This window comes from Aegilops tauschii, chromosome 3 (assembly GCF_002575655.3).
Source record: "Aegilops tauschii subsp. strangulata cultivar AL8/78 chromosome 3, Aet v6.0, whole genome shotgun sequence".
NCBI lineage: Eukaryota > Viridiplantae > Streptophyta > Magnoliopsida > Poales > Poaceae > Aegilops > Aegilops tauschii.
Window position 1 is genome coordinate 52,875,222 of NC_053037.3, and position 8,858 is coordinate 52,884,079.

General features: G+C 47.5%; 1 non-coding gene across 2 annotated transcripts; it reads left to right on the forward strand.

The window, feature by feature from the left end:
- Positions 1-6,468: 6,468 nt before the first annotated feature.
- LOC109779250 (uncharacterized) lies at positions 6,469-8,638 on the forward strand. Of its 2 annotated transcripts, XR_012204201.1 has the most exons (4): positions 6,469-6,580; positions 6,934-6,998; positions 7,340-7,933; positions 8,008-8,638. It is a non-coding gene; the product is annotated as an uncharacterized protein (transcript). The 2 variants fall into 2 exon arrangements; XR_005771929.3 differs by having other exon boundaries at positions 6,480-6,998.
- The last annotated feature ends 220 nt before the right edge of the window (positions 8,639-8,858 follow it).

The following is an 8,858-nucleotide window of genomic DNA, read 5'->3' on the forward strand; positions in this document are numbered from 1 at the left end:
GTTAGGAAAGGATTAACTCATGTGTGAGATAGAGCTTTGCTCATCCATTACAGATCTACTCCACGAGAGAGACCGCAGCCCCTCTACGGAGAAGATCCACCTTGGATTCAAGACCTCCTCACGGAGAAGACCCCCATCAAGACCTCCTTACGGAGAAGAACCGGTTACCTATGTATCATCCTTTGTTGGATTTGGATCTTGTATCTTACCTTTGTGTTCATCGATCTAGCACATGTGTGATCTATTCTTGTTGGTTGAGTGATTCTCTCGTGTTTTCCCTCGTGTTCCCCCTCGTGTTCTTTGAGTTCCTCTTTGGGATCCGCTCCTTTCGTGAAAGATCGGCCACCTAGGGTTCCGCCCTACATCACAAAGTGAGAGCATGATTTGTGCATCTCTTGAACACAAACGGTTTTTTTGGATGACCCGTGTGAAGCACTTACAAACAATTTGGTGCGATTTGCCTCTGTCATATTGGGCATGTTGCCATTTGTCAAACTAGAAAGATCGACATTTGTTGATCTAGTAACATTGCCATTTGCCAACCTAGTAACACTGCGATTTGTCGTAATATGAAGCTAAAAATCACTAGCAGTATCTAATTTTTGCAACTAAAATTCAGTAATTAAGCATAGATGGAGGCGAGAAGGTGTGTTCAGCCAAGCGTGCAGTGGGCGGCGCAGTACTATTCGATTTGACAACGGGCGGCGCAGTTCCCGATACGGCTTTAATGCAGACGAGGGAGAGGGTAGCGGTTCCCGAAATGTTGAGCGGCCAATGATGCACCCTCCTTCAATTAGCATCGTGTGAATGCATGAGGGAAGTAATGGGAGGACCGGGAAAAGAGGCAACACGATGTCAATGCAACGCAGTTTGCACTCATATAAAGGCGCCCCTCCATTCCAATGCATCTACCACATCATACGCACCTAAGCATTTGCCTAAGCACCTACACTAATAAGCGCAAAAGTGCCTACTCCAGACCCATGGCGGCGATAAGTGCAAGCAGCCAGCGGCTGTGCCAGATGGTCCACGACGCCGGCCTGCGGCATGGCACCGTGCATCGTCTCCAAACGGTGTTGGCGACCGGCTGGTGGATGGCCGCCGCCGACGCCAGCTACGACTCTCAGTTGGACCAGATGATCGTTCGCACCACCAACAGGTTCATCGTCGTCAAGAAGCTCGCGGACGACGTCGCCGCACTCCTCCAGCCCGTGTGCCCGGGCTCCTCATTGCCTGCCACCCTAATCGGCCTCCATGGTCGGAACCTCTTTCAAGCAGTGGTGGCCCTGCGACTGCCCGCCGACGCCACGAAGAATGTCCACCTGGAGGTCGCGCTCGCCGCGAGGCACCTCGCCCTGCAAGAATTTGTTGACCTACACATCCACATGTACGAGCAAATCGTGTACATAGGTATCTACAAGGCCAGTGAGGACGCTACGACGTTGGCCTTCTTCAGCCGGCTGGAAGGCTTGGATGCCTTAGCTGAGAAGCACCTTGACCTCGCCGCACAAGCCACCGCTCCTTAGCCGCCGGTCGGTGCCCCGGCCGGCGCGCTGAGTTGAGGAGGAGGAGGTCGTACGTTGTTGCATGCATCTTTCTTCTTGCCTCCTGTAACCACCACTGCGATCGCATCATCTTGGCCTTAATTCTTATTTTGCTATTGCATTCTCGTTCCATTCAATACAGACATGTGCGATCCCTTTGCTCAATACAGACATGTCCGTTCCAGTCTTATTTTGATTGGCTTGAATGAAGGTCTATCCCGCCGTTAGGCGCCGCAGCACGCTGTGCTCGCCGTTAGTCGCCGCGGCGCGCTCTGCTCGCGTCCGTTGGCACGCTCGGCTTGTGCACAACTTTTCCTTCGCGTTCAACTGCTATATGCATATATATATATATATATATATATATATATATATATATATATATATATATATATATATATATATATATATATATATATATATATATATATGTATATATGGTTGCTCGCCGTTGAGGCGACTGCGGAGCACTCTGCTTGCGTCCCTCCGCGCGCGCTCTGCCAGCGGTTGGGCGTGTGCACGATCACGTCGGGGGCCTCGTATGCATGCGGTTGCGCCGCGCGCGTTGCCATGTGATGTAGTTACGTGCGGCACGATGGAGTTACACGCTGCAAATTAGAACTGCCATCAGGGCCTGCCGATATTCCTGGCCGTTCGGCTTCCCCTTTAATTCACGCGGCCATTATAACCTTAGTCTCTTCAACCTTTCGACCGCGCCCCACTACACAACAAGCACACCCACGACGACACATAGAGAGGGGATGTCTAGCGGGGCCCCAATGGAGTTCGGTGAGCATAGAGTGGAGACCCACGTGAGGGAGACGGATCTCTCGGTGGTGTACACCATCGACCCGGCCGTGGTGGACGACTACATCAACAGCGTTGAGCAGTTGCTTGCTGGAGACAAGTACAAGGTGGTCGGCATCGACCTCCAGTACACCGCCCGTCGTCCCAGCATAGATCAGAAGGTTGCCATCGCCCAGTTGTGCGTGCGCCATCATATCCTCATCTACCACTACTGCATGACCACAGAGCCTTGCGACCATTTCAACAGGTTTGTCAACAGCACCGACTACAAGTTCGCCACTGTGGAAACCAAAGACGATGTAAATGCGCTCAGTGTTACGGGCTTGGCCTGCAAGAACCTTGTTGAAATCCGTAACCACTACAGGGTCTGGGGCAGCACAAAGAAGGACTCCCTGGTCGAACTCGCCTCGGCCATCAATGAACCCTACTACGAAAAGATGAAGCAGGATGCCCAGAGAATAAGTCCCGTATCCTGGCACGGGGCCTGGATGCGGCAACTGGATGAACCACACCTCAGGTTTGCGCCCAAGAGCGTGTACACATGCTACGAGATGCACAGGCGGATCATTGACATGAGGAAGTGCCTCATTACCCAAATCGACGAGCCCGGATCGAGCCACAAGCAGAGCAAGCGTCACAAGAAGTAGATGATGATCAGATGATCGTTTATGCTAGTTAATCATGCATGTAATATATAGTTTACTTTATTGGTGTGTGTGGAAATGTCATGTGTGTAGTAGCCACCTATGTAATTATGCATGTCATAGTTTACTTTGGTGTGTGCAAATGCCATGGTTGTAGTAGCCACCTATGTAAGTGGATGTTTAATTTGGTTATGCAAGCATGTCCTTATAAGTGTGTGTATATATATATGTTGTTGTTTTGTATGCAATCCCATCGCACAACACACATGTCTTATTAGCAGCAACCGTCTGTGTTATTATCGGTCTTCACACACATATGTGATTACAGACCTGTTTGCCGCGTATCACACACATCTTGTTAAGTTGAACCGTTTCTGTTCTCATGTCTCAACGCAAACAGTTCATCCGAGTGAACCGCATGCCGTATATCGCACACACCTTTGATCTGGCTGACCGTTTCTTTTGTGTTGCCTAATCACAAACAGTTCATCCGAGTGAACCGTATGCTGTGTATCGCACACGCCTTCATCTGGCTACCCGTTTCTTTTGTTCCTCCTCATCGCAAACAATTCATTGAACCGAACCGTAAGCCCTTCATCGCACATGCAAATAAAACCTGAACCGTGTTTGATGCATCCGTCATCGCAAACGTTTTATACATTTCTAACGGTTTTCATACAGCACCGTTTGCGATTATGGCATTGCACACAGTTTCTCAAAGGGTCTCTGATCGTAGTGTCGCGTTAGCAGCATCCTGCAATAGTGAATAAATAGCCATAAATTCCTAATCCTACTTCATGGCATGTAATCATTGATTTGATGCCAAATTTGTTTTACTATTTGTATAGGTGCTGTCAGACGATGTGGACAGCGAGGATGAAGATGGCCAGAGGAGGTACAAGAGGCAAATCCTGAGGGAGCTTTATGCGGGAATGCATAACAGGCGTATTAGGACCTGGAACGGCGGCTATGGATGCCTATTTTGCAACCAGAAGCTTCATGACGCATATCTAAGTGTTCTGGCGCATGCAAGAGGAAGGGACGTTGACTCCTTCAAGCAGAAGTATTCTCTCAGGGTGGCGCACGGCTCGTACGCCGAGTACCTGGAGAAGCTTCAGGATCATGCCGGCCGCATGTGGGATGAGATGTGGGATGGATCGAACTATGTACGCTTGATTATGCTTAATGACAGTTGAACTATGTACTTATGATTGAACTATGCTTATGTACGTGTACGCTTATTATCTCTGTCTGAGTATGTTAAATATTTCGTCAAAATTTGGTAAAAATTACAAAGGGGGACCAATAAACCAGGACGAAGGTAGTATGTCAATCACACACGGTTCCCAAAATTGGAACCATGTGCAATGACTTTCATTTTTCCTTCTGCGTCAATCACACACGGTTCGCTCCAGCAAACCGTCGCCCCCAAAATTTTTGTGGGACAGAAAACCCTCACCACCCAATTCAAAAAAGAAAAACAAAACCCTCACCATCCCCACGTCACAAAAACCCTCACCCCGCCCGCCACCCCCTCGGCCCCTCCGGTATGTTCCCCATTCAAACCTACACAAGCTCCTCCGCGTCTATGCCATGGCACTGCCTATCGCGGCGATAAACACTTAGCTCGACGCCTGCCGCCGCCGCCAGGCTGCCGGCAAAGCCCACCGCATTTCGCCACTTCCGCTTGCCGCCACCTATCGCCATCGACTTTCTCGACGCTGCTCGCGGTCGAGCCAGCTCCGGTCAGTTGGGGAATCTGCCATACTGAGGGTTCTTTCTCATGGATGACAAGGTAACTAATTTAACGAGATATTATCTCATCTCTTATCCTTGTTCATCTGCCTCCATTAATCACCCAGTGGAAATCGCCGTGAATTCATTTTTATTCGAGCTGATTTGAGGGTTTTCTTTCATTCATAGAATGTACAGTGCGCCGACACTTCAGGACTTTGCGACCTCCGCCAGAGATTCCATCTCACTGTACCAGATAACTTGAGGACGTGCGTGGTATGTTCAATCTCACCCTAAATCGGTTGGCATGGCCTGAAGGAAATATGCCCTAGAGGCAATAAAAAAGTTATTATTTTATTTCCTTATATCATGATAAATGTTTATTATCCATGCTAGAATTGTATTAAACCGAAAACTTGATACATGTGTGAATACATAGACAAAACAGAATGTCCCTAGTATGCCTCTACTTGACTAGCTCGTTAATCAAAGATGGTGAAGTTACCTAGCCATAGACATGTGTTGTCATTTGATGAACGGAATCACATCATTGGAGAATGATGTGATGGACAAGACCCATCCGTTAGCTTATTACTATGATCGTTTCGTTTATTGCTATTGCTTTCTTCATGACTTATACATGTTCCTATATGTCGGGGATATACCCCACGGTATGACCCGGCCGGAAGTATGACCCGGCCGGACTTGGCGGCTCACAGAGACCCGGCGAGTATTTGGTGACTTACTGATGACCCCGACGGCGGGTCAGATAGATGACAAGGCCCAAGGCCTAGAAGGCCGGTTCATGTGATGGTGGGCCGGCTTAAGAGGAAAGGCATAAAGAATATTCTCCTACAAAGGAAGCAAGACTAGGACTCCACTTGTAATAGAGTAATCCTAATCCTAGTAGGACTAGTCATGTAACCCGGCCCTTCAACATATATAAGGAGGGGCAGGGCACCCCAAGAGGGACAAGAAACAATCTCTAGGCCTAGACACAAAGGGGGAGCCGGCTTATGCGGCGACTCTCTCATGAGCATAATGAGATCTAGCCACAAACAGCATGTAGGGCTATTACCGGGTGATGTTTCCTGGGGCCCGAAGCTGTCTAAATCCTTGTCTTATGCGTTGATCCGCCCTGCATCTCTCATCCCGATCAACTCCTCTCAAGCTACCACAAAGATGCGCTGGCCTCACGACTAAGTCCTTACACTAGGACATCTGCCGTGACAATTCCACGACAGTTGGCGCCCACCGTGGGGCCTGCGCACGGTGGTGATGAGTTCTTGAAGGGATCTCCCCAGGGATCGAGGAGTTTGCAATTTTCTAGATGAAGATTTTACAATCCATGAGATTGAAGTCAAAGAAGAAATTTAGGGTTGTTCCATGAGCCGCCGCCTTCGCAAGTCGGATCCGAGAGATATCGATTTCCGTTGCTATGGTCGTGTCTCGCCGAGACCAAAAAAAATTCTGCTACAACCGCCGTAGACCGGGTCATGTCAAGCAGACGCGTGAGCTGCACAAACAAAAGGAAGTATCGAGGCGAATCCGTAACACTATGTTTGGATGTTGATATTCAGGCCAAGATATTGATATTGGCATTGGATAGGCCGAATTCTGCTGTTCAGATGCATTTGGAATTGAGTCCACCGAATTGGCCCAGAATATTGGATGGCCCGCTCGAAAGCCCGCCTCTCTGTTCCCGAATTCGGAGGGGCCAAGCTAGATTTTCACTGTGATATTCGGTAACGCGCCCGCACTTACCCCTTTGATCGCGCTCACGAAAAGAAGAGGCAGAGCGGCGAGCGGGAGAGGAGGCGAACAGGGTGCGGCGCAGAGCTTCCGGCGGCGCAGGTCAGCCCCTCTCCGCCCTTCCCCTTCTTCTCCGTTCTCTCCGGGCGGTAGATCCACTCCTCCCCCGCATGTGTCCAAGTCCCTGTGCCTCGCATCACCCGACCGGCCCACCTCCCGCCTGTCCCGTCGTTTGCCGCCGATGGCCGTCCGCTTTTGCCATCGCTGCGGTGCCCCTCCATCGCTGGATGTCACGGGAGCCCTCCCCCTCTGCTTATTCATGAAGCCCCCCATAGCCCTCGTCCCTGTCCCAATCCCTAACCCCATACAGAAACCCTAAATCCCCAATCCCTTCTACTCACCATGTATGTGTCAGTATGCTAATTTATTTTTCCTTTTGATGAACAACAACTTAGTGGATTGGTCAGCAGATCTGAAGGTCTGTGGATCGGAGGATGGATTCGGAGCAGGCATATCAAAGGTAACTGAAGAACACACCATTCCTCTGTTATGCTTGTGATGGTCTGACATTGTAGAGATGTTCTTTTGATGCTTGTGATGGTCAGATTTATTACATCTGATAAAGTAGCAATGATTTGTTACATATTTGTGATGGTCTGATAGTTGTAGAGATGTTCTTTTAATGCTTGTGATGGTCAGATTTGTTACATCGGGTAAAGTAGAATGATTTGTTACATACTTGTGATGGTCTGATATATGTACAATTATGCATTGTCCTTTTGATGCTTGCTTGAATGTGTAATTTGTTGATTCATTTTTTTGTAGAAATGATTGATGCCTAATTATGTAATTATTGTGTAGTTCCATAACATCAGATCAAGTAGACGTGATTTCTTACATAACTGAAGAGAACAAAAGGAGAAAGAGGAAAAGGATAATCTTGACAGAACTTTACTTTGAATCGGTTCTTCTCGGAATGGCATACCTTATTTCACAGAGAGCACCTCGTGGAATAGGTAGTTTTAGTGATGATGAGCACAAACACACACTTAGGAAGTACTTGTTGAAAGATATGTATGATGGCTCAGAAGTGGCATGCTATGATCAGCTTGAAGCACCATGGTTGAAGAAACAAAGAAGAAGTATAGTAGAGATTACTTGACATGGACAGATGAGATGGATAAGGTATTGTTGGATGTCTTTGTTGAACATCACAACAGAGGTGATCAGGGCCAAAATGGATGGAAGCCACATGTCTACACTGCTGCTATAAAGGCAATACGTGATAAGTGTGGACTGCATGTCACAAAGGAGAAAATATGTTCAAGGATGAAGACTTTTGACAAGCATTATGCTACGATTAGCAAGATTCTTTCTCAGAGTGGATTTGGTTGGGATTGGGTCAATAACAAGCTACTCATGGACAGTGATGATGTGTGGAACAAATATGTGCAGGTAAAAAAAGTTGTTTACTTAATTTATTCTATGGCATATATACAACCAAGTGATTTACTTTGTATGTTGTGCAGGGTAATCCGAAGGCAGCTTGTTACAAGAACAAAGAAGTGAAGAATTGGGAGGCAATTTGCACAATATACTCCAAAGATCATGCAACCGGTGAAGGTGCAATGACAGGTGCTGAAACTGAAGCGCAACCAATAGAACCTGATGTAGTAGCCGTCGAAGACTCTCCCGAAATGCCACAAAAAAGGCAGCGAACAGGTGATGCTATCTTGTGCATGCTTGGAGACATGAAATGTTCTTTTTAAGATGCTTTGAAATCACTTGAGCCACTTGAACTGCCCAAGGTTACCCCTCCTCTTGAAATCCTTGCTGCCCTTGAAAAGATCCCAGAGTTGTCTCGTTCTGACATGTTGCGACCATATGGTAAACTCATCCTTAGTGAACGCTTATTTCAAGCGCTTATGGAGTTGCCCATGGACTTTAGGAAGGAATGGTTGCTGATGCTCAATGAGAAGAACAACATTTGAGTAGTTTCAAGTGCTTAATAAGTGTTGTTTCTTGGTTCCATGTAATAGCTATGAACTTGATGGACCAATTACTATGTTATTGTTACATGTATGAGACTTGAATTTCCTATATTATGTTCTGTTGTTGGCTGATTTATAAGTGTTCCTGCAGTACAAGTGCTGCTGTTGCTGTATGTGTTGTTGTTGTTGTTACTGTATATGCTGTTGTACAAGTGCTGCTGCTGTTGTAGATGTGCTGCTGCTGCTGTATATGTGCTGCTGTTGCTAAGAAAGTGCTGCTGTGTATGTGCTGGTGTTGCTAAGAAAGTGCTGCTGTGTATGTGCTCCAGCTGCCGTGTATGTGTTACTGTCTAAGTCATGATGTATAATTGTTGGTTTTGGTTAAGTGC